General features: G+C 57.7%; 2 long non-coding RNA genes across 2 annotated transcripts; both read left to right on the top strand.

Annotated features, from left to right (window-relative positions):
* Nucleotides 1-8,160: 8,160 nt before the first annotated feature.
* Nucleotides 8,161-9,019, top strand: LOC132326940 (uncharacterized). Its single transcript, XR_009486378.1, has 2 exons — nucleotides 8,161-8,356; nucleotides 8,649-9,019. It is a non-coding gene; the product is annotated as an uncharacterized LOC132326940 (long non-coding RNA).
* Nucleotides 9,020-15,510: 6,491 nt separating this feature from the next.
* LOC132326941 (uncharacterized) lies at nucleotides 15,511-16,369 on the top strand. The gene is made up of 2 exons (XR_009486379.1): nucleotides 15,511-15,706; nucleotides 15,999-16,369. It is a non-coding gene; the product is annotated as an uncharacterized LOC132326941 (long non-coding RNA).
* Nucleotides 16,370-25,561: the final 9,192 nt, after the last annotated feature.

Below are 25,561 nucleotides of genomic sequence, written 5' to 3' on the forward strand. Positions count from 1 at the left end.
CCTCTCACGACAATCGTGAGCCAGAGCCTGCTCCCTCTCTTCTTGCGCTGGCACGACGAGAACCTGCACGTGGCCAAGGTGAGGGTTCGTGTGATGCTGCCACATCCCTGGCAGGGGGCTCGGCCGCCTCTTGCCCTGGCGCCTCGCGGGCTCCAGTCCTCCCCTGGCCTGGGCACAGGGACCCAGGTGCCGTGCCCCGGGCTCCGGTGCCACCTGTAGCTCTCTGCTATTCTCCAGTCCTCTCGCAAAGCCCTGCTTCGTGCGGCACGCTTCCTGAGGAGGAGGGATCTCGAGCAGCTGCTGCTGAAGGGGCAGCAGATGAAGTTTGCCGAGTGCCTGGTAAGGACAGCCTGGGAGCCCCAGCTGCAGGCTGGAGAAGTCCCCTGCTCCCGGTGCTCAAGGCGGGGGGCTGGCAGCTGTGCCCCTGCCCAGCGCAGCATCTGGGCCCGCCAGCCTGCGCCCCGCACGCTGCTCGCTGGCCCGGGCCGTGCGGGCCGGCTGGGCCGGTGCCTGGCGTGGGGAGCGCCCGGCCGAGGGGCAGAGCCCACGCCGAGCCTTCCCTCCCGGCGCTCCCCGCAGCTGCTGCAGGACGAGAGCCGAGCAGCCGAGCACCTGCGCTGGGCCCTGCCGCGCCTGCAGAGCCCACAGAGACCCGTGCGAGGGGCGGCCGTCAGGATCATCGGTGAGTCCGGCGCCCCTCCCTGCCCCCGGCCCGGCTGCTGCCCCGGCAGCGGGAGCCACGCCCGGGCCGCTGCAGCCCCGCCCACCTTCGGCGCGGCCGCCGCCCTCCCGCAGCCGTGCCCTCGGGCCGCGGGGTGGGGCAGGGGCCGGCTGGAGCCCTGCCCGGGGAGGAGGGCGTGCGGCCCCAGGGCTGGTAGCGCCCGTGGCTCGCAGCTGCGCCGCCTGGGGCCGCCACAGGCTCTGTCTTCCCAGGGCTGGCCGGCGTGCTCGTGAAGTGGCAAGAAAGGAGGAGCTCCAGGTCCTCAGCGAGGGTGAGTCAGGGCAGCCGCAGCTGCGTGGCAGCGGAGGCCGCCGGGGGCAGCTGCAAATCCCGGCCCCGGAGCTACAATCCGTGCCCGGGCTGTGGAGGGCTCTGCTCCCCGTGCGGACGAGGGACGGCAGGGGAAGAGCCCGGAGAGCTATCAGGGAAACGGGGGGGATCCGTGGCCGGCACCTTCCGGCTGAAGCCATGGCAAGAGCCGGCTGGGATGGCCCTGGCAGGAGGCTTTCCTCGGATTCCCTCAATCTGGCCTCTGACCCTGGCTCCGTTCCTCTCTCTTCCAGCTCTCCAAGCCCTCAGGGAAGATGAGAGCCCATCCTGCATCAGCGTCCTGATTCAGCTGGCCTTCGAGAGAAGATCTGCAGGACTTCGTTCCTCTGCTGGATCAGATGTACCATCGGCGTCCATCGGCGATTTCCAGCTCCCACTGAAGATGGGAGCACCTGCAGAGCAGGATGGACCAGCTGGAGCTCCAGGCACAGCTCTTGCTGCTCAGAGCTGAGCCTGTGGGAAGCTCCAGGAGCTCCTGCCATCTCTCTCCCTGTTGGCAGCTCCCTCCCTCCAGCTCTCAGGCCCTGCCCACTCCCTTTTTATGTCTCCCTGCTCACCCCTTTGCTTCGCTTTCCCTTAATAAACAGTTTGGTTTTTCACTTGAGCCGCGTCTCCGTGCAGCTGAAGCGGTGCAAAACCTGAGCCCGGGGACACACAGGGCCCTGCTGCCGTTCTCCTCCTCGCTGTGTTCTGTGCAGGGACAGAGAGGAACAAGGGCAGCTCAGGCTGCAAAGGTCCCTGTCCTGCTGCTCCAGTTGCACAGCCGCGTGGAGTTAAAGGTCGTGCCGAGCACGCTGAAGGGGACAAGGACCCTGGGTTTTAGAAGGGCCAACTTGAGTATGCTCTGAACCCAGCCGTAAGGGATTCCATGGCAAGCATCCTCCGAGGGCAAAGGAGCTTGCAATGCCGGAAGGTTTCACAAAGAGCTTCCTGAAAGCACAGCAATGCTCCATCCCTACACAGGGACAGGAAGAGGGCAGAACCAGACACCATCGTGGCCTGCTAGTGAGCTTTGGGTGTGCCTAAAAGCAAATGGAGAAGCAGCAGCAGCAGCAGGGAATGGCTGAGACTCAGAGGCGTGACCGTCCCAGCGACCGCAGCGCTGTCAGGCAGTGCCTGCACGCTGGCCACGGTTCCGGCGGCTCTGCTCTCCCCACAGGCGAGGAATCGGGCAGCCCCTGCCTCAGGCACAGACAGCAACCCAACCAAGCGAGACCAGAGGCAGGGGACCCTTCCCATCTCTCTCGGCCATGGCTGCAAAACAGCCGCTGTGTCTTCCTGCGGCTGTGTTTGGGGTGAGCTGAGCCCAGAGCTGGCCAGCTTCTGCTCTGCTGTGCCAAGAGCATTCTGGGCGGGCAGGAGAAGTGCTGCGTGCGCAGTGGGGAAGGGGCTCAGGAGAGCCTCCTGCGGGAACAGGGCTCCGCTCCCTGGCTGGGAACAGCCTGGTTTTGCTGCCGTGAGCGCAGGCAGGCATTCAGGCACTTGAACAGGCAGCGGGCAGCTCTTGTTTATAGGGGGCCGGGGCTGCGCGCCACAAGGGACACGTGGAAACAGACTCAGGGAAGGAAGATGAACTCAAGCTGGAGTGCCTGTGCTGCAAGAGCGTAATTCAGCCTTGCCAGGGTTTCTCAAGTGTGTCTTGGTGTTCCCTGGGAAATGGAGGCATTTGGGGAAATGCCATTGGAAGGGAGGGGCTTGCTTCTCAAGCCAAGTGCTTCCCCAGGAGCCCCCAGTGAGGTAGTGGCCCATCTCCCTTTGGCTCCCTGCGCTCCTTTCTGTCCTTGAGGCACCTCGCACTTGGCAGAGGGGCGTGGAAGGGAGAAGGCTGTGAAGAGCAGCTTTGGCATCCGCCTGGGCCTGCGGAGACCCCGCCAAGCAACAGCCGCAGGGTGTGTTCCTCGCCTTTGAGCACAGGACAGATCTGGATCATCTCTGTCCAGCCGAGATCCCCTAATATCTCTCTGAGAGCTGTGAATTCAAAGGCCTTTATGCACACATTAATGCCATCTTCCCTATTTGGTGTGTTTTAACTCTTGGCAAGATGCGTTTGCCTCTTGCTTGCTGGAAGCTGCTCTGCTCCAGGGCCGGCACCCAGCTGGGCTGTGCGGGCTGGGCACCGCGGAGAGCCCTTCCCTGAGCACTTGGTGGGTCTTGGTGTGTCCTGGGCTATGTTGGACACTTGGGACAACGGATTCCTTCGAACTGGGGGCACCTTGGGTGGGGAGGGCGTGGCCCCAGGGCACGTGGCAGCGTGTCCCTTTGTGACACGGAGAAGAAGGTTCACGGTGTCACCGAAAGGGACAGCGTGTCTGAGCAGCCCTTTGTGACACGCGCTGACATAGGCGCTGGCAGCAGCACGGCCACGCCAGAGTGCTCGGTGCGCGCGACGGGACAGGACGTGACAGAGCGGTGCTGTGAGGCGTCCCCCCACAGCCTGCTTGTTCGTTGCTGACCCGGAGCTTTTCCGAGGCATTCCTCCTGCGGCTGGCCTCACGGCCAGACCTCGGGATTCAGGGACTCGGAGCTTTATCGAGGCACATCCCAGCCCTGCGGCCGGTGCCCTCGTGGCCAGGCCGTGGGACTTGGCGACCTCGGTCACGCGCGAGGAGTCTCCTGTGATTGTGGCAGGAGCCCTCGAGAACCGAGTTCAGGACTTGCTGTCCTGTAGCCTTCCTGAGGCCCCTCTGTTGCAGGTGCCTGCAAGGCACGACTGCAGCACTTCCTGACTCTGACCTTGCTGAGGCATCTGTCTCGAAGGTGCCCTCGAGGTCAGACAGAAGGATGGCAGGCAGAATGCTCAGCCTGCTCAAGGGGCTTCAGGGGAAGAAAAGGAATGGTCCTGCAGCTGCCCCAGAGGAGCAGCCTGCAGAGCCGGAGCAGTTGCGGCCGCTGCAGGATGGTGAGTGGCAGAGCCGGGCCGCAGGGCCGGTACCTGAGGCCGGCCTGGCCCAATCCCATCCCATCCCATCCCATCCCATCCCATCCCATCCCATCCCATCCCATCCCATCCCATCCCATCCCATCTCATCCCATCCCATCCCATCCCAACCCATTCCTGTGGACATACCCACGGACGGGATGGGACAGGGGCCGGGCCTGCCCCCCGATGGCCGTGCTCCATCCCTTGGAAACCCAGAGGGCTGTCCCTGCTGGGGGAGTGCAGGGCTGGGCTGTGTTCTCCGGCCTCTCCCACGACGCCTCAGCTCTGGCTGTGCGCTCACTCTTCGCCAGATGCAGCCAAGGAGCAGGCTCAAGTGCAGGACCCCCCCCGTGGCAGCTTCCGCAGAGCAGCCCAGGTACCTGCGGCCATCCCCACCTGAGCCGGGCCTCCTGGCACTGCTCAGCCTGGCTCCACGCTCGGAGCAGACCATGTAACGTCCCTCTCTTCCCGCCCCTTCCTTCTGCTGCAGACACTGCGGAGGTTCCTGCGCCTTCGGCGCAGAAAGACCAGCGGCCCCACCACCGAGGGCACGGCCGAGCCCGACTCCGGGCCCAGCGAGCTGCGGGCAGAGGATGCTGCCAGCACAGCATCCTCAGAGTTCACAACAGTCTCGGAGTTGGAAACGGCCGAGGGCTGGGCGGAGGCTGACATGGCCCTGGCGGAGGGCATGGCCACCACTTACACCCACCTCGAGGGCATCCCAGAGACTGAGGCCATGCCCATGCTGAATGTGAGTCCTGGGCCCACTCTGGAGTTTTTCCAGATGGGTGTTTCTTCTCCACAGCATGTAAGCAGCCTGGGGGCAGGGCTGAAGGCCTCCCAGGATCACGCAGCCCCTCAGGCCATGTGCACTGGGCCCCTTCTGCCCCATCACAGTGGGCAGGGAAGGCAAGCACTTCTTGGGGGAAGCTGGGGAAGTTGCTCCCTTGGGCAGCATTCCAAGTCTTCTCCATGCCGCTTCCTCCAGGTGCTAGCCGCGGTGAGTGACATCCTTCAGAGACTCACTACCTGTATCACCGTGGACGCCGGGCTGCAAATGGAAATCCTCAGCCTGACCGAAGAACACCCTGCCCAGGTGGTGAGGAGCCTCCTGCACTGTGCTCCAACATGTGACAGGTACAGGGCACAACTGCCTCGAGAGCTCGGTGCTCACGGGCCCGTAGGGCCCCTCGCCCTGTACAGCCTGTCCAGCGGGGTCTGCCAGACAGGCGGAGAGCACCAGGACCCTCAGGCCCCTCTGTTTCCTGAGCCTGCTGCCACGCTCCCTCCCGGCCCAACGCAGCTGCACGGGGCACGGTACTGACGCACAGCTCTGCTCCCACAGAGCCGCCGCGCTGATGTGGAGGGCCATCGGCACCTCCGAAGTAGCCGCAGCTGAGGTGCTTCCAGCACTGCTCTCCGCCATAGAGCAGCAGCCAGCGTACGGCGGGTTCTCCTGCAGCGGGGACAACAAGGCCGTCTTTGCCCTGGCTGTGAGTTTCTGGAGCTGGCCTATGCTCGCCCTCCAGGTTGCCTCTCCAGCAGCTCTCCATGCTCTCCCCACCCTGCAGCTCCCTGCCTGGGCTGAAAGCTGGCCTAGGGGCAGCAGGCTGGGTGCTCCCCCTGCGTCTCCCCTCGGGCCCTGCCTCATGGATACCCTGGCACTGCCTCAGTGTGCTTTGTCTCTTGCAGGCAACTCTGGCACTGTGGAGGATCGCCCCCATGTCTGAGTGGCACTATGCTATTCTGCTCCACTCTCCCCAGCTGTTCGTGGCTCTGCTCCTGCAAATTGTTACCACCACAGAGCAGACGCCAGAAGACGTTGAGACCCAGAGCTTCTGGAGAGCGTGCCGGAAGGAACACGGCCTTCCCAGCAAGCCCAACAGGTGCCAGTCGCCCTGTCCTTCCCACGCCCTTGTGGCCAGGGCCAGCGCTCCCAGCGTGACCCGGCCTTTGCTCGGCACACAGGTTTGCAGTGCAGACCACGAAGGCTCTGCTCTCCAGACTGGGCTTTGACAAGAAGCTGGTGGCTCTGGAGCACAAGCAGGTCTGGGAGAAGCTGCTCTGTGCCAACACGCAGCACTATGCAGCGGGTCTGCTGGCCAGGTGAGATCCCCTACTCCCCGCCACCACTGCCAGCATTTGGGCCCCGTGCCCGCAGTGCCCCACACGGTCCCCAGGCTTGTAAGCGAGAGGGCCTTGTCACGGAGGGAGGGCCGAGCAGACTGGAGAGGCTGGGAGAGGAGGGTGCCCAGGAGCAGCCGCCTCCCAAGGGGCCCATGTGCCCTCGCAGAGTGCTGGGGAAAGATCAGACCTCCATGAGCTGCTCCTGGGAGACGTTTGCCCGCCCAGCTCAGGGCCTTGGTGCCTTTTTCCCCTGCCAGGGAGATGCGCCATGGCTTGACCCCCCTGTGTCCCTACATGGCCTCGCACCTGCTCAGCCTGCTCATTGAGAAGCAGCCACGCTGGCATCTGCCTGTCCTGGCCTTCTTTGTGGAGGTGAGCCTGATGGCCAGCGCTGCCTGGCTGAGCTGCCTCCCAGCTCTCTGGCCTCTCGTAGCTGCAGCCGCCTGGGACGCTGCCCGCGCCGGCCGCTGCTGCCTAGGCCCGGCCCTGTGCGGCTCTGGGCTCCTGCCAGCCGGCTCCCTTGACACCGCCCTCCTGTGCCTTTCAGCTCCTGGAGTGCCTGGACTTGAGCATACACGGTCCCAGCGCCCTGTTGATGCTATCCAGGCACCTGCCGAGCGAGTGCAGGGACAGGCTGCGCCTGGCGCTCAGAGGCCTTGCGGTGCTCCGCAAGGAGCCCTCGCTGGTGAGAAGGGGGCACGGGCTGAAGCCGCGCTGGCAGCGTGGGCCTGGGGAGCGCACACCTTTGGGCTTGGCTGGGCTTTGGCAGCAGAGGCAGCTGCTCCCAGCTCTCCTGCCTCCCTCTTCAGCTGCCCAAGTGGCCCAAGCAGCCGTTGGTGCTGCGGTTGGTCACGGCTTCACAGCACAGCCTCGTCTTGCACACAGGCCGGAGGAATATGTGGCCTGTATCAACGCCTGGTGGAGCAGCTGGCTGACGCAGATGCAGAGATGGTCTGGATGACCCTCTGTGGGCTCACGGATATGCTCCAGGACAAAGACCTCGAGCCACCCAGCGCCACCTTCCTGAACCTGGCTGAGTCCCTCCTGCCACTCTTTGAGAACGTAAGGCTCTGTGACCCCAGCCAAGGGCACTGGACGCTGCCTGGAAACTTTGTGCCCTGTGCAGTTTTGGGCCTTTGCCCCAATGAGCCTGGAGTAGTTGGTGCTTAGGACTTTTCCTATCCTTGCAGGACAACAGCCAGGTGCGGCTGCTCTCCATTCAGCTCTTCTGCAAGGTGATGGAGCTGGTAGCGGAAGAGGGGGAAAATCCTCTCACGACAATCGTGAGCCAGAGCCTGCTCCCTCTCTTCTTGCGCTGGCACGACGAGAACCTGCACGTGGCCAAGGTGAGGGTTCGTGTGATGCTGCCACATCCCTGGCAGGGGGCTCGGCCGCCTCTTGCCCTGGCGCCTCGCGGGCTCCAGTCCTCCCCTGGCCTGGGCACAGGGACCCAGGTGCCGTGCCCCGGGCTCCGGTGCCACCTGTAGCTCTCTGCTATTCTCCAGTCCTCTCGCAAAGCCCTGCTTCGTGCGGCACGCTTCCTGAGGAGGAGGGATCTCGAGCAGCTGCTGCTGAAGGGGCAGCAGATGAAGTTTGCCGAGTGCCTGGTAAGGACAGCCTGGGAGCCCCAGCTGCAGGCTGGAGAAGTCCCCTGCTCCCGGTGCTCAAGGCGGGGGGCTGGCAGCTGTGCCCCTGCCCAGCGCAGCATCTGGGCCCGCCAGCCTGCGCCCCGCACGCTGCTCGCTGGCCCGGGCCGTGCGGGCCGGCTGGGCCGGTGCCTGGCGTGGGGAGCGCCCGGCCGAGGGGCAGAGCCCACGCCGAGCCTTCCCTCCCGGCGCTCCCCGCAGCTGCTGCAGGACGAGAGCCGAGCAGCCGAGCACCTGCGCTGGGCCCTGCCGCGCCTGCAGAGCCCACAGAGACCCGTGCGAGGGGCGGCCGTCAGGATCATCGGTGAGTCCGGCGCCCCTCCCTGCCCCCGGCCCGGCTGCTGCCCCGGCAGCGGGAGCCACGCCCGGGCCGCTGCAGCCCCGCCCACCTTCGGCGCGGCCGCCGCCCTCCCGCAGCCGTGCCCTCGGGCCGCGGGGTGGGGCAGGGGCCGGCTGGAGCCCTGCCCGGGGAGGAGGGCGTGCGGCCCCAGGGCTGGTAGCGCCCGTGGCTCGCAGCTGCGCCGCCTGGGGCCGCCACAGGCTCTGTCTTCCCAGGGCTGGCCGGCGTGCTCGTGAAGTGGCAGAAGGAGGAGCTCCAGGTCCTCAGCGAGGGTGAGTCAGGGCAGCCGCAGCTGCGTGGCAGCGGAGGCCGCCGGGGGCAGCTGCAAATCCCGGCCCCGGAGCTACAATCCGTGCCCGGGCTGTGGAGGGCTCTGCTCCCCGTGCGGACGAGGGACGGCAGGGGAAGAGCCCGGAGAGCTATCAGGGAAACGGGGGGGATCCGTGGCCGGCACCTTCCGGCTGAAGCCATGGCAAGAGCCGGCTGGGATGGCCCTGGCAGGAGGCTTTCCTCGGATTCCCTCAATCTGGCCTCTGACCCTGGCTCCGTTCCTCTCTCTTCCAGCTCTCCAAGCCCTCAGGGAAGATGAGAGCCCATCCTGCATCAGCGTCCTGATTCAGCTGGCCTTCGAGAGAAGATCTGCAGGACTTCGTTCCTCTGCTGGATCAGATGTACCATCGGCGTCCATCGGCGATTTCCAGCTCCCACTGAAGATGGGAGCACCTGCAGAGCAGGATGGACCAGCTGGAGCTCCAGGCACAGCTCTTGCTGCTCAGAGCTGAGCCTGTGGGAAGCTCCAGGAGCTCCTGCCATCTCTCTCCCTGTTGGCAGCTCCCTCCCTCCAGCTCTCAGGCCCTGCCCACTCCCTTTTTATGTCTCCCTGCTCACCCCTTTGCTTCGCTTTCCCTTAATAAACAGTTTGGTTTTTCACTTGAGCCGCGTCTCCGTGCAGCTGAAGCGGTGCAAAACCTGAGCCCGGGGACACACAGGGCCCTGCTGCCGTTCTCCTCCTCGCTGTGTTCTGTGCAGGGACAGAGAGGAACAAGGGCAGCTCAGGCTGCAAAGGTCCCTGTCCTGCTGCTCCAGTTGCACAGCCGCGTGGAGTTAAAGGTCGTGCCGAGCACGCTGAAGGGGACAAGGACCCTGGGTTTTAGAAGGGCCAACTTGAGTATGCTCTGAACCCAGCCGTAAGGGATTCCATGGCAAGCATCCTCCGAGGGCAAAGGAGCTTGCAATGCCGGAAGGTTTCACAAAGAGCTTCCTGAAAGCACAGCAATGCTCCATCCCTACACAGGGACAGGAAGAGGGCAGAACCAGACACCATCGTGGCCTGCTAGTGAGCTTTGGGTGTGCCTAAAAGCAAATGGAGAAGCAGCAGCAGCAGCAGGGAATGGCTGAGACTCAGAGGCGTGACCGTCCCAGCGACCGCAGCGCTGTCAGGCAGTGCCTGCACGCTGGCCACGGTTCCGGCGGCTCTGCTCTCCCCACAGGCGAGGAATCGGGCAGCCCCTGCCTCAGGCACAGACAGCAACCCAACCAAGCGAGACCAGAGGCAGGGGACCCTTCCCATCTCTCTCGGCCATGGCTGCAAAACAGCCGCTGTGTCTTCCTGCGGCTGTGTTTGGGGTGAGCTGAGCCCAGAGCTGGCCAGCTTCTGCTCTGCTGTGCCAAGAGCATTCTGGGCGGGCAGGAGAAGTGCTGCGTGCGCAGTGGGGAAGGGGCTCAGGAGAGCCTCCTGCGGGAACAGGGCTCCGCTCCCTGGCTGGGAACAGCCTGGTTTTGCTGCCGTGAGCGCAGGCAGGCATTCAGGCACTTGAACAGGCAGCGGGCAGCTCTTGTTTATAGGGGGCCGGGGCTGCGCGCCACAAGGGACACGTGGAAACAGACTCAGGGGAAGGAAGATGAACTCAAGCTGGAGTGCCTGTGCTGCAAGAGCGTAATTCAGCCTTGCCAGGGTTTCTCAAGTGTGTCTTGGTGTTCCCTGGGAAATGGAGGCATTTGGGGAAATGCCATTGGAAGGGAGGGGCTTGCTTCTCAAGCCAAGTGCTTCCCCAGGAGCCCCCAGTGAGGTAGTGGCCCATCTCCCTTTGGCTCCCTGCGCTCCTTTCTGTCCTTGAGGCACCTCGCACTTGGCAGAGGGGCGTGGAAGGGAGAAGGCTGTGAAGAGCAGCTTTGGCATCCGCCTGGGCCTGCGGAGACCCCGCCAAGCAACAGCCGCAGGGTGTGTTCCTCGCCTTTGAGCACAGGACAGATCTGGATCATCTCTGTCCAGCCGAGATCCCCTAATATCTCTCTGAGAGCTGTGAATTCAAAGGCCTTTATGCACACATTAATGCCATCTTCCCTATTTGGTGTGTTTTAACTCTTGGCAAGATGCGTTTGCCTCTTGCTTGCTGGAAGCTGCTCTGCTCCAGGGCCGGCACCCAGCTGGGCTGTGCGGGCTGGGCACCGCGGAGAGCCCTTCCCTGAGCACTTGGTGGGTCTTGGTGTGTCCTGGGCTATGTTGGACACTTGGGACAACGGATTCCTTCGAACTGGGGGCACCTTGGGTGGGGAGGGCGTGGCCCCAGGGCACGTGGCAGCGTGTCCCTTTGTGACACGGAGAAGAAGGTTCACGGTGTCACCGAAAGGGACAGCGTGTCTGAGCAGCCCTTTGTGACACGCGCTGACATAGGCGCTGGCAGCAGCACGGCCACGCCAGAGTGCTCGGTGCGCGCGACGGGACAGGACGTGACAGAGCGGTGCTGTGAGGCGTCCCCCCACAGCCTGCTTGTTCGTTGCTGACCCGGAGCTTTTCCGAGGCATTCCTCCTGCGGCTGGCCTCACGGCCAGACCTCGGGATTCAGGGACTCGGAGCTTTATCGAGGCACATCCCAGCCCTGCGGCCGGTGCCCTCGTGGCCAGGCCGTGGGACTTGGCGACCTCGGTCACGCGCGAGGAGTCTCCTGTGATTGTGGCAGGAGCCCTCGAGAACCGAGTTCAGGACTTGCTGTCCTGTAGCCTTCCTGAGGCCCCTCTGTTGCAGGTGCCTGCAAGGCACGACTGCAGCACTTCCTGACTCTGACCTTGCTGAGGCATCTGTCTCGAAGGTGCCCTCGAGGTCAGACAGAAGGATGGCAGGCAGAATGCTCAGCCTGCTCAAGGGGCTTCAGGGGAAGAAAAGGAATGGTCCTGCAGCTGCCCCAGAGGAGCAGCCTGCAGAGCCGGAGCAGTTGCGGCCGCTGCAGGATGGTGAGTGGCAGAGCCGGGCCGCAGGGCCGGTACCTGAGGCCGGCCTGGCCCAATCCCATCCCATCCCATCCCATCCCATCCCATCCCATCCCATCCCATCCCATCCCATCTCATCCCATCCCATCCCATCCCAACCCATTCCTGTGGACATACCCACGGACGGGATGGGACAGGGGCCGGGCCTGCCCCCCGATGGCCGTGCTCCATCCCTTGGAAACCCAGAGGGCTGTCCCTGCTGGGGGAGTGCAGGGCTGGGCTGTGTTCTCCGGCCTCTCCCACGACGCCTCAGCTCTGGCTGTGCGCTCACTCTTCGCCAGATGCAGCCAAGGAGCAGGCTCAAGTGCAGGACCCCCCCCGTGGCAGCTTCCGCAGAGCAGCCCAGGTACCTGCGGCCATCCCCACCTGAGCCGGGCCTCCTGGCACTGCTCAGCCTGGCTCCACGCTCGGAGCAGACCATGTAACGTCCCTCTCTTCCCGCCCCTTCCTTCTGCTGCAGACACTGCGGAGGTTCCTGCGCCTTCGGCGCAGAAAGACCAGCGGCCCCACCACCGAGGGCACGGCCGAGCCCGACTCCGGGCCCAGCGAGCTGCGGGCAGAGGATGCTGCCAGCACAGCATCCTCAGAGTTCACAACAGTCTCGGAGTTGGAAACGGCCGAGGGCTGGGCGGAGGCTGACATGGCCCTGGCGGAGGGCATGGCCACCACTTACACCCACCTCGAGGGCATCCCAGAGACTGAGGCCATGCCCATGCTGAATGTGAGTCCTGGGCCCACTCTGGAGTTTTTCCAGATGGGTGTTTCTTCTCCACAGCATGTAAGCAGCCTGGGGGCAGGGCTGAAGGCCTCCCAGGATCACGCAGCCCCTCAGGCCATGTGCACTGGGCCCCTTCTGCCCCATCACAGTGGGCAGGGAAGGCAAGCACTTCTTGGGGGAAGCTGGGGAAGTTGCTCCCTTGGGCAGCATTCCAAGTCTTCTCCATGCCGCTTCCTCCAGGTGCTAGCCGCGGTGAGTGACATCCTTCAGAGACTCACTACCTGTATCACCGTGGACGCCGGGCTGCAAATGGAAATCCTCAGCCTGACCGAAGAACACCCTGCCCAGGTGGTGAGGAGCCTCCTGCACTGTGCTCCAACATGTGACAGGTACAGGGCACAACTGCCTCGAGAGCTCGGTGCTCACGGGCCCGTAGGGCCCCTCGCCCTGTACAGCCTGTCCAGCGGGGTCTGCCAGACAGGCGGAGAGCACCAGGACCCTCAGGCCCCTCTGTTTCCTGAGCCTGCTGCCACGCTCCCTCCCGGCCCAACGCAGCTGCACAGGGCACGGTACTGACGCACAGCTCTGCTCCCACAGAGCCGCCGCGCTGATGTGGAGGGCCATCGGCACCTCCGAAGTAGCCGCAGCTGAGGTGCTTCCAGCACTGCTCTCCGCCATAGAGCAGCAGCCAGCGTACGGCGGGTTCTCCTGCAGCGGGGACAACAAGGCCGTCTTTGCCCTGGCTGTGAGTTTCTGGAGCTGGCCTATGCTCGCCCTCCAGGTTGCCTCTCCAGCAGCTCTCCATGCTCTCCCCACCCTGCAGCTCCCTGCCTGGGCTGAAAGCTGGCCTAGGGGCAGCAGGCTGGGTGCTCCCCCTGCGTCTCCCCTCGGGCCCTGCCTCATGGATACCCTGGCACTGCCTCAGTGTGCTTTGTCTCTTGCAGGCAACTCTGGCACTGTGGAGGATCGCCCCCATGTCTGAGTGGCACTATGCTATTCTGCTCCACTCTCCCCAGCTGTTCGTGGCTCTGCTCCTGCAAATTGTTACCACCACAGAGCAGACGCCAGAAGACGTTGAGACCCAGAGCTTCTGGAGAGCGTGCCGGAAGGAACACGGCCTTCCCAGCAAGCCCAACAGGTGCCAGTCGCCCTGTCCTTCCCACGCCCTTGTGGCCAGGGCCAGCGCTCCCAGCGTGACCCGGCCTTTGCTCGGCACACAGGTTTGCAGTGCAGACCACGAAGGCTCTGCTCTCCAGACTGGGCTTTGACAAGAAGCTGGTGGCTCTGGAGCACAAGCAGGTCTGGGAGAAGCTGCTCTGTGCCAACACGCAGCACTATGCAGCGGGTCTGCTGGCCAGGTGAGATCCCCTACTCCCCGCCACCACTGCCAGCATTTGGGCCCCGTGCCCGCAGTGCCCCACACGGTCCCCAGGCTTGTAAGCGAGAGGGCCTTGTCACGGAGGGAGGGCCGAGCAGACTGGAGAGGCTGGGAGAGGAGGGTGCCCAGGAGCAGCCGCCTCCCAAGGGGCCCATGTGCCCTCGCAGAGTGCTGGGGAAAGATCAGACCTCCATGAGCTGCTCCTGGGAGACGTTTGCCCGCCCAGCTCAGGGCCTTGGTGCCTTTTTCCCCTGCCAGGGAGATGCGCCATGGCTTGACCCCCCTGTGTCCCTACATGGCCTCGCACCTGCTCAGCCTGCTCATTGAGAAGCAGCCACGCTGGCATCTGCCTGTCCTGGCCTTCTTTGTGGAGGTGAGCCTGATGGCCAGCGCTGCCTGGCTGAGCTGCCTCCCAGCTCTCTGGCCTCTCGTAGCTGCAGCCGCCTGGGACGCTGCCCGCGCCGGCCGCTGCTGCCTAGGCCCGGCCCTGTGCGGCTCTGGGCTCCTGCCAGCCGGCTCCCCTGACACCACCCTCCTGTGCCTTTCAGCTCCTGGAGTGCCTGGACTTGAGCATACACGGTCCCAGCGCCCTGTTGATGCTATCCAGGCACCTGCCGAGCGAGTGCAGGGACAGGCTGCGCCTGGCGCTCAGAGGCCTTGCGGTGCTCCGCAAGGAGCCCTCGCTGGTGAGAAGGGGGCACGGGCTGAAGCCGCGCTGGCAGCGTGGGCCTGGGGAGCGCACACCTTTGGGCTTGGCTGGGCTTTGGCAGCAGAGGCAGCTGCTCCCAGCTCTCCTGCCTCCCTCTTCAGCTGCCCATGTGGCCCAAGCAGCCGTTGGTGCTGCGGTTGGTCACGGCTTCACAGCACAGCCTCGTCTTGCACACAGGCCGGAGGAATATGTGGCCTGTATCAACGCCTGGTGGAGCAGCTGGCTGACGCAGATGCAGAGATGGTCTGGATGACCCTCTGTGGGCTCACGGATATGCTCCAGGACAAAGACCTCGAGCCACCCAGCGCCACCTTCCTGAACCTGGCTGAGTCCCTCCTGCCACTCTTTGAGAACGTAAGGCTCTGTGACCCCAGCCAAGGGCACTGGACGCTGCCTGGAAACTTTGTGCCCTGTGCAGTTTTGGGCCTTTGCCCCAATGAGCCTGGAGTAGTTGGTGCTTAGGACTTTTCCTATCCTTGCAGGACAACAGCCAGGTGCGGCTGCTCTCCATTCAGCTCTTCTGCAAGGTGATGGAGCTGGTAGCGGAAGAGGGGGAAAATCCTCTCACGACAATCGTGAGCCAGAGCCTGCTCCCTCTCTTCTTGCGCTGGCACGACGAGAACCTGCACGTGGCCAAGGTGAGGGTTCGTGTGATGCTGCCACATCCCTGGCAGGGGGCTCGGCCGCCTCTTGCCCTGGCGCCTCGCGGGCTCCAGTCCTCCCCTGGCCTGGGCACAGGGACCCAGGTGCCGTGCCCCGGGCTCCGGTGCCACCTGCGACTCTCTGCTATTCTCCAGTCCTCTCGCAAAGCCCTGCTTCGTGCGGCACGCTTCCTGAGGAGGAGGGATCTCGAGCAGCTGCTGCTGAAGGGGCAGCAGATGAAGTTTGCCGAGTGCCTGGTAAGGACAGCCTGGGAGCCCCAGCTGCAGGCTGGAGAAGTCCCCTGCTCCCGGTGCTCAAGGCGGGGGGCTGGCAGCTGTGCCCCTGCCCAGCGCAGCATCTGGGCCCGCCAGCCTGCGCCCCGCACGCTGCTCGCTGGCCCGGGCCGTGCGGGCCGGCTGGGCCGGTGCCTGGCGTGGGGAGCGCCCGGCCGAGGGGCAGAGCCCGCGCCGAGCCTTCCCTCCCGGCGCTCCCCGCAGCTGCTGCAGGACGAGAGCCGAGCAGCCGAGCACCTGCGCTGGGCCCTGCCGCGCCTGCAGAGCCCACAGAGACCCGTGCGAGGGGCGGCCGTCAGGATCATCGGTGAGTCCGGCGCCCCTCCCTGCCCCCGGCCCGGCTGCTGCCCCGGCAGCGGGAGCCACGCCCGGGCCGCTGCAGCCCCGCCCACCTTCGGCGCGGCCGCCGCCCTCCCGCAGCCGTGCCCTCGGGCCGCGGGGTGGGGCAGGGGCCGGCTGGAGCCCTGCCCGGGGAGGAGGGCGTGCGGCCCCAGGGCTGGTAGCGCCCGTGGCTCGCAGCTGCGCCGCCTGGGGCCGCCACAGGCTCTGTCTTCCCAGGGCTGGCCGGCGTGCTCGTGAAGTGGCAGAAGGAGGAGCTCCAGGTCCTCAGCGAGGGTGAGTCAGGGCAGCCGCAGCTGCGTGGCAGCGGGGGCCGCCGGGGGCAGCTGCAAATCCCGGCCCCGGAGCTACAATCCGTGCCCGGGCTGTGGAGGGCTCTGCTCCCCGTGCGGACGAGGGACGGCAGGGGAAGAGCCCGGAGAGCTATCAGGGAAACGGGGGGGATCCGTGGCCGGCACCTTCCAGCTGAAGCCATGGCAAGAGCCGGCTGGGATGGCCCTGGCAGGAGGCTTTCCTCGGATTCCCTCAATCTGGCCTCTGACCCTGGCTCCGTTCCTCTCTCTTCCAGCTCTCCAAGCCCTCAGGGAAGATGAGAGCCCATCCTGCATCAGCGTCCTGATTCAGCTGGCCTTCGAGAGAAGATCTGCAGGACTTCGTTCCTCTGCTGGATCAGATGTACCATCGGCGTCCATCGGCGATTTCCAGCTCCCACTGAAGATGGGAGCACCTGCAGAGCAGGATGGACCAGCTGGAGCTCCAGGCACAGCTCTTGCTGCTCAGAGCTGAGCCTGTGGGAAGCTCCAGGAGCTCCTGCCATCTCTCTCCCTGTTGGCAGCTCCCTCCCTCCAGCTCTCAGGCCCTGCCCACTCCCTTTTTTTGTCTCCCTGCTCACCCCTTTGCTTCGCTTTCCCTTAATAAACAGTTTGGTTTTTCACTTGAGCCGCGTCTCCGTGCAGCTGAAGCGGTGCAAAACCTGAGCCCGGGGACACACAGGGCCCTGCTGCCGTTCTCCTCCTCGCTGTGTTCTGTGCAGGGACAGAGAGGAACAAGGGCAGCTCAGGCTGCAAAGGTCCCTGTCCTGCTGCTCCAGTTGCACAGCCGCGTGGAGTTAAAGGTCGTGCCGAGCACGCTGAAGGGGACAAGGACCCTGGGTTTTAGAAGGGCCAACTTGAGTATGCTCTGAACCCAGCCGTAAGGGATTCCATGGCAAGCATCCTCCGAGGGCAAAGGAGCTTGCAATGCCGGAAGGTTTCACAAAGAGCTTCCTGAAAGCACAGCAATGCTCCATCCCTACACAGGGACAGGAAGAGGGCAGAACCAGACACCATCGTGGCCTGCTAGTGAGCTTTGGGTGTGCCTAAAAGCAAATGGAGAAGCAGCAGCAGCAGCAGGGAATGGCTGAGACTCAGAGGCGTGACCGTCCCAGCGACCGCAGCGCTGTCAGGCAGTGCCTGCACGCTGGCCACGGTTCCGGCGGCTCTGCTCTCCCCACAGGCGAGGAATCGGGCAGCCCCTGCCTCAGGCACAGACAGCAACCCAACCAAGCGAGACCAGAGGCAGGGGACCCTTCCCATCTCTCTCGGCCATGGCTGCAAAACAGCCGCTGTGTCTTCCTGCGGCTGTGTTTGGGGTGAGCTGAGCCCAGAGCTGGCCAGCTTCTGCTCTGCTGTGCCAAGAGCATTCTGGGCGGGCAGGAGAAGTGCTGCGTGCGCAGTGGGGAAGGGGCTCAGGAGAGCCTCCTGCGGGAACAGGGCTCCGCTCCCTGGCTGGGAACAGCCTGGTTTTGCTGCCGTGAGCGCAGGCAGGCATTCAGGCACTTGAACAGGCAGCGGGCAGCTCTTGTTTATAGGGGGCCGGGGCTGCGCGCCACAAGGGACACGTGGAAACAGACTCAGGGGAAGGAAGATGAACTCAAGCTGGAGTGCCTGTGCTGCAAGAGCGTAATTCAGCCTTGCCAGGGTTTCTCAAGTGTGTCTTGGTGTTCCCTGGGAAATGGAGGCATTTGGGGAAATGCCATTGGAAGGGAGGGGCTTGCTTCTCAAGCCAAGTGCTTCCCCAGGAGCCCCCAGTGAGGTAGTGGCCCATCTCCCTTTGGCTCCCTGCGCTCCTTTCTGTCCTTGAGGCACCTCGCACTTGGCAGAGGGGCGTGGAAGGGAGAAGGCTGTGAAGAGCAGCTTTGGCATCCGCCTGGGCCTGCGGAGACCCCGCCAAGCAACAGCCGCAGGGTGTGTTCCTCGCCTTTGAGCACAGGACAGATCTGGATCATCTCTGTCCAGCCGAGATCCCCTAATATCTCTCTGAGAGCTGTGAATTCAAAGGCCTTTATGCACACATTAATGCCATCTTCCCTATTTGGTGTGTTTTAACTCTTGGCAAGATGCGTTTGCCTCTTGCTTGCTGGAAGCTGCTCTGCTCCAGGGCCGGCACCCAGCTGGGCTGTGCGGGCTGGGCACCGCGGAGAGCCCTTCCCTGAGCACTTGGTGGGTCTTGGTGTGTCCTGGGCTATGTTGGACACTTGGGACAACGGATTCCTTCGAACTGGGGGCACCTTGGGTGGGGAGGGCGTGGCCCCAGGGCACGTGGCAGCGTGTCCCTTTGTGACACGGAGAAGAAGGTTCACGGTGTCACCGAAAGGGACAGCGTGTCTGAGCAGCCCTTTGTGACACGCGCTGACATAGGCGCTGGCAGCAGCACGGCCACGCCAGAGTGCTCGGTGCGCGCGACGGGACAGGACGTGACAGAGCGGTGCTGTGAGGCGTCCCCCCACAGCCTGCTTGTTCGTTGCTGACCCGGAGCTTTTCCGAGGCATTCCTCCTGCGGCTGGCCTCACGGCCAGACCTCGGGATTCAGGGACTCGGAGCTTTATCGAGGCACATCCCAGCCCTGCGGCCGGTGCCCTCGTGGCCAGGCCGTGGGACTTGGCAACCTCCGTCACTCGCGAGGAGTCTCCTGTGATTGTGGCAGGAGCCCTCGAGAACCGAGTTCAGGACTTGCTGTCCTGTAGCCTTCCTGAGGCCCCTCTGTTGCAGGTGCCTGCAAGGCACGACTGCAGCACTTCCTGACTCTGACCTTTGCTGAGGCATCTGTCTCGAAGGTGCTCTTGGTCAGACAGAAGGATGGCAGGCAGAATGCTCAGCCTGCTCAAGGGGCTTCAGGGGAAGAAAAGGAATGGCCCTGCAGCTGCCCCAGTGCAGCAGCCTGCAGAGCCGGAGCAGTTGCGGCCGCTGCAGGATGGTGAGTGGCAGAGCTGGTCCGCAGGGCCGGTACCTGAGGCCGGCCTGGCCCCATCCCATCCTATCCTGGAACTGGATGATCTCTAAAATCCTTTCCAACCCTATGCATTCTATGACTCTGGTTTTAAAAGTACTGTTATCTGACACCATGCAAATTTCATCTGTGCTATTCAAGGAAGGCAGGAAATTAGTTTTAGCAGTTCTTTATTACATACATTTAAAGTGTCTATATAAAAATCCATCTTTTTCAGTTTGGAACTGTAGTTTTTAAATTTTTTTTATTTCAAAGGGCATCCTCAAAAATTTCCAGGAAATGTGTGTAGTTTTTTCTGTGAGTAAATAAAAGTTTAGAAACACAGAAAACCTGAAATAGAGGATTAAAGGTACAGGAGCCGGACTGTCTGCCTGCAGTCCTTTAAGAACATCCTGCTTTGGGTATTTGGAATATTTTCTTCCTTCACAGCAGGCTTAGAAATTAAGGCTCTGTCCAAGTGGCCAAAACTCTCAGTCCAAAGATTTCAAAGTTCAACCACTTTACAAAAGATGCCAAAATCCCTCCTGATTTGCTCTGTGTGGATTCCTAGAGAGGTTGTGTATGACCTGCACACAACACAGAAGAGGGATAGATTTTTGCAGATAATCTATAATATATGGATGCATATTTTCCAGTCATGTGACAATATGCAGAGGCCTCCCTCTTTCTTTTCCATAGCATTCATTCTCTCTAATAGGTTGATAATCTATTCAGAACTGATTGCCACATCTTGATGGAAAGTATTCTGGATTACTGGATAAAAATCTATCTTCTCATTAACTCTCAATTTAGTTCAGTTTAGTAGACAATATTATTTTCATCAAACAATATAGAATATGATGATATTTGGGTTGGAGTTTGTTGGTTAAACTATGACAGGATTTGTTTGGTTTTTTCCCTTCTTGTCTTAACACACAGATTGTGTGAGATTTATTTCTTTTTTTTCTCTTTCTCCTCAGAATTTTGGTAGGTGTAGATGATTGGGGGAAAAATGATTGACCAATTTTTTTTTTAGTATGTTACATTATTAAGATAATTGTAATAGATACCCAACTGTAAAAGAATCAATATCACATTCAAGTTTTAAGAAATATAAAAGCTGGGCTCTAAGAGTTTCATTTTGGCATTTCAAAGGGTTTGAGTAGATGAAACCAGACTGAGAATATTGCGAGAGCACAAACCATCTGCAACAGTAAGCCAGTAGGAATCACTAGAAAATTGCTTTATTGACAGACCTCTTTAACAACTCAGAAAAAAGTAATGTTTTTAAAATCTCTCTACAGCTGAACAGAAAAAAATGCTTCTTTTGTAAAAGGTGTCATCTAATAATCGGGAAAAAGTGACATAAGAGTTCAATAACATGATGATATCATTAAATGAGACATCTAAGTAGCCAGGGCAAATTTTTGGCATAAATTAATTGGAAAATAATAGTAGTAAATGGATGCTTCTCTTTTCTTCCAAGAAAATGAAACATAATTCTCCTCAAAATTATATTTATGAAACATTTGTCTCATTCAACACACTCAGCACTTTCTGAACTGCCTGCAGCCACACTATGTCATGATAATTTCTCCTATATGCTTGTTTTCGAAAACTTAGTGAGTCTCCTCTCCTCTCCTCTCCCTCTCCTCTCTCTCTCCTCTCCCTTTCCTCTCCCTCTCCTCTCCCTCTCCTCTCCCTCTCCTCTCCCTCTCCTCTCCCTCTCCTCTCCTCCCCTCCCCTCCCCTCCCCTCCCCTCCCCTCCTCTCCTCTATATTTTTATTTCTCTAATTCATGTACAACTTTAGAATTTCTTTAGAATTGTGTTTAAACCTTGATGTCGTTGTATCATAAACATTGAATCTCTTTTTGCTCACAAAGCAAGGGCTGGACATCTGTAAAAAAGTCGAATTTTACAGTTTTGGCATATGGCTCACAGTGCTGAGCTAGCAAAGGCTATCTGCTATCCTTTAGAGCCAGGTACAATTCCTATCAACATCCTTAAAATAACTGTCTCACTGGCTGTATGGGCTTGGCAATAGATCCTTCAGACAGGAAGAGAAGGATCAGCATTATGTGATGTCAATTGTTACAATCAAAATATCAGGCAACAGAGTTTCATAAGCAGGCAGAGGACTCTTTCTGTTACCCAATGGCCCTGTAATGGAATGAAATTCCAATATTGCTGGGTGGAACATGCCTGGACTCCTCCGGCCCTGCTGCTGAACCAAAGGCGGCAGCTGTGGTGTTTCACCTCAGAGACACCTTTGGCTGGCTGGAAGCGTCAGTTAGGCACTCGGAACAAGTCCAGGCATGGTAGAAACTCAGTTTACCTCTAGTGGAAAAGGTTCAGGCGATGGTGAAGAGGAAAAGGAGCGAATTCTTCCGGAGGGTTAAATCCAGAGTTTTATTCCAGGGTCACAGAGCTCTGAATCTTGGTAACAGCTCCAACAGAATCCTGACAGCATGGTCTCAGTGTCTTTTAAGACCACAGGGAGTGGGGAGGGAAAGGATAGGTGAGCCACCAACCAGTGGGAGGGGGAGGGTCTCAGGAGACAATGACACCTGGACAAGCCAATGACCCCAGGTCTGAGAAGCATCTTTTGAACTTCTGCCAATCACACAACGCCCTTGCTGGTATGTGGAGCTTGACAGACATCACTTCAGAAAGGGGGCAAGGGGGAGGGGAAGGAAGAAGTTGGCACCCCTGAGAAGGAACTGGGACAGGATATTGCTTCACACCGAAACACCCTGGACGTGTGGAAATCCAGTAATTTCCTCACCTTACTGATGACAGGGACTGGCTTTACTCTGACAGGCAATCACATTTGTGATCACTTCTCACATCCTTCCGTATGTAAAGGCCAACTAAAAACAGATTTACATTACAAAATCATCAATAATAATAAATCATTAACATCCCAGCAAACAAATAAAAGCAAACCCACAACCAAAAACCCCAAAAAAGAGGGTGTCTCTTGCCTCTGGTTTTATGTAACAGGGTAAATGCAGACAAAATAGTAAAGAAAAGGAGTCTTTAGGTTCTTATGTGAAGGAGAGGCTGTCAGAAGCTCCATGGCATGTTTCCCTATCAGTTGGCATCTGTGTTCTTTGTGAAGTAAGTCTGATTAAATGACCTTCTGCAGTCCAAAGCTGCAGTAGTTTTTGCCTGAAAAGTAAGATGATATTTTCCTTTGGCTAAGAAACTAAACTAACCTACCTGATTCAGAAGGACTGTCTTTGTAGAGGAAAAAAGAGATGCTGGCGAGTTAAAATATGCAATCTTTTCCCAGGATATCATACAGTGGGTTGCACAGTAAAATTGCACTTGAAAATAAAACAAAATAAAGTAAAAATAAAACAAAATATAATTAAAAACAAAGCAAAGATAAAACCAAAACATTATTTGGGGCATTAATGTATAAATATATTACAGGTGTTTTGTAACCCACCATGCCCAGTCTCCTGAGGGGCCTCCTAGTTCATTTCTACAATGTCAACAGTGGACAAAAGTGAATATGATAAACTAGAATAAAACACTGAAGTCATATGAGCTGAGCAAAGCTGTGTGGATGATGGTTTCAGCAGGAGTCCACAGGATGCCAGGAAAGCTGTAAAGAGAGGAGCTTGGAAGGCAACTGTCATTTCCCCATGGTGTTTAGAACTACTGATTAATGGAGAGTGATGTTAGTGTTCTTCAGCTAACCTTTTTCAAGGGAGAATAAAGTCACTTTCAAACACTGTTCTCTGTTCAGCTCATTGTTTGTGAATTCTTCAGGCCTGGGGATCTCCATTAGCAATTCTGTTTATACAGTTTGGTTTATCAAATATATGCACCAAGGGAAATAATTTCCTTTTATTTGCAAACTAGACTCAAGGCACTGTAGAATGATGTCTTGTTTTAAACTCAGTATGTAAAAATGAGGGGGTTTTTATTTGAAGAGCAAGAAAGTACCATATTTTTCAGATGATGTGTTCATAACCTCCACTTCTGAGGTGTCTTTTTTCAAAGTACAATAAGCTCAGCATCCCTTTGGAACCCATTATGGGAGGTGTTTCCATACAGCAAAAAGTTACCTTAAACATACAGAATTTATTGAGGTCTTTATACAAGCATCTGTATCACTGAAGTCACCATAGCCAATGTGTGCTAAATTACACTGAATAAGGATGGGGACACTGCTGTCAGTGGTCCTAACAGATTTTAACACAGAATTTAATCGTGTATGGCTGATGCATCATTCTGTTTTCCTGCAATCTGTTCCCCATATTTGATTAACCTTTTTAGTTGGAAGTCTCTGCCTAAGTGAAACATTTAATTCTATGGAATGAAAGTAATATAGATATGCAAAGTGTCAGGCAACAAGCAAGGTGTTCTGCCAAACAGTTCTGCAGTTACAGCTGACAAAATTTATTTGTTTGTAACTAGAATTTGACAGAAAAATGTGTATTTACTGAAGCAAATATGTTTCTCAGTGGCTAGAAAAATTATCCATACCATCAACATTTGGAAAATGTTGTTCTAGTATTTCATCACAAATGCTGCTTAGACACTCACATTTCCTCTTCCTTTGTGTTCATCAGACCTCTCAATCAGAGTACTTTTCTCATGAGACATTGTAACTGGAGCTCTGATGAAGTATTTTGATGGTTCACCAAGGATGGAGCCAACTATATACCAGAGGGAAAGCAGTGAGAAAGAGCCATGAAGTGCTATATCCTAAAGTATAGTTCTAGTTTTAAACTAATTTTTTGAAAAAATATGTCTACTGCCTCTGGGAAATGGATCCTCTCTATCTGGATGCCTGTGCCACACATATCAGATCTAGGGGCAGTAAAAACCATCTTGTAGTGAGGATGCATAGGTTTAAGTACGCAGTCCCTCCTGAGAGATTTGCTGATAGGTGCCAGTACCATTTGCTTCACAAACCTAACAAATTAAAATAAAAGTAAGCTACTAGTGTTCCTCAACATCTCTATTATTAGCTGCTAAAAGATATAGACACCTTTTTATTAAAAATCATGATTGGGTGGGGTTATAAGAGTTATTTGAAGAGCACTTGGAATATCAGTGTTGTGCTGAGCATGTACACCTGCACCGTATCTTTTATTTTCTTAGGTTCTTTGTTATCACCTTGCAGATATGCTTTCCTTCCACAGTGACCATCATTTTTTCACAGTGTGGTGAACAAATCCCAAGTTCTTTAAAGTGCATCCTTGAACCTTATTTGCTCCTATTGCCATTTCTGTCTCTCTAATTGCCCTGTGTGCAAACTACCAGGATGTGCTGCTAAAAGGCAAATCTTGTCCTCACTTCAGCACGTGCAAAGGACTCCAAGTGTAGCAGAACAGCAGTGGTGTTTCAGCACAGCAGAGATGAGGATTTCTTTCTCCTTATTTCCTAAAGGGAATCATTCAGCATGCACGAATTTAGTGTCACTGCCCAGGAGCACCAGTGTTTTTTTGAGGGAGACCATCACCCACTCAGTGCTTCTACAGGAGGCTGCTACCCAGTCTATCTGTGTAATGAGTCCTTGCTACTTACCAATATAGTAGGTACCTGAAAAAGTGTCTCAGCAAATATCCCCACCAAAAACCTTGACAAATGTTTCCAATTCCAAAATTTTGTACTGCACTAGAAATGGATTTAAGCTATAAAAACATTTAAATTACATTAATTCTACTGGGTTCGAGTTCTATACTCCAAGGACAGCAACTATGCCCATTTGTGAATTTTCTGACCATGTGGAATTTCATCAGAGAATGTGATCACTAAAAAAAATTGTCTTTTTGTGGCATCAGTTTTCACAACCCTTCTTTTGGGACAGCTTGTTCTCCTCCACCATACGCTGACGGGAGCACCCCAAAACAGAATAATAGAATTATCTTGATTGGAAAAGCCCCTTAAAATCAGAGTCCAGCCATTAACCTGATATTACAAGGACTGCCACTAAACCATGCACCTAAGCCCCACCTTGAAACGTAGGGGCCAGGCAACTCCAAAATGTGGGGAGCACGTGGTCACTGCCTGCTTGCCTGAATTAGTGACTGGACTTGAGCTATCTCTCTCATGGCCCTGTATCCAGCAGCACTTTGGCTTCACAGAGGGGATCATTTAGATCCTCCACATCTGAGCTGCTGGGCCAGAGAGAGGGAGTTGCTGTGGACATTTCCAAGGACATGAAAGGCAAATATCCTTATCTCTGGTCTGCAACAATTATATAATCTTACAGGCATTTTACTTTGTATATGCAACTAAAATAACTGCTGGATCTGGACCTTTATTTCAGGTCTCCTAGACTGTCTTCACCTTCAGTCTCTTTGGGAGCATTGTGAAATATTTCTGGTTCCTACTTCTTTTGAAGAAATAACCTCATCCCAGTTCAGGACTTCTGGGGAGGAGGGTGCATGTTTGTTGTTTGTTTTGTTGGGGAATTTTGTTATTTTGGTTTCTTATGTTTTATGGAACAGTCATTTCCTGCTTGGGTCTTGTCAAATCTTACTGAGATGACTTCCAGAAGGATTAATCAAAGCCTGGCCTGAGAATTTAGCCTTCTGTCAAAAATAAATCACTATTTTGATATTTGAAAAAGAAAAAAATATTGCTGAGGAGAACTGTTCCCTTTTTTAATATCTATTTATGTCTGGGCAAATATATTTTTTTATTACATAAATCATATGTAATGTTCTTCCTTGCATGCAAGCAATGAGAAAATATCCCAAGGCAAGTTGTTTTCCAAAATAATCAGCTCAGGCATTCCCCATCCGGAAAAATATTGTTATGGTACTGGGCTTAAAACCAAGTGAGTGATGGAATATGACTGATGTGAGCCAGTGTACCAGAAAATGTTTTTGTTTCAAACATTATACCTGGTCTTGAAT

Source organism: Haemorhous mexicanus, chromosome 4 (genome assembly GCF_027477595.1).
Source record: "Haemorhous mexicanus isolate bHaeMex1 chromosome 4, bHaeMex1.pri, whole genome shotgun sequence".
In the NCBI taxonomy this organism is placed as follows: domain Eukaryota; kingdom Metazoa; phylum Chordata; class Aves; order Passeriformes; family Fringillidae; genus Haemorhous; species Haemorhous mexicanus.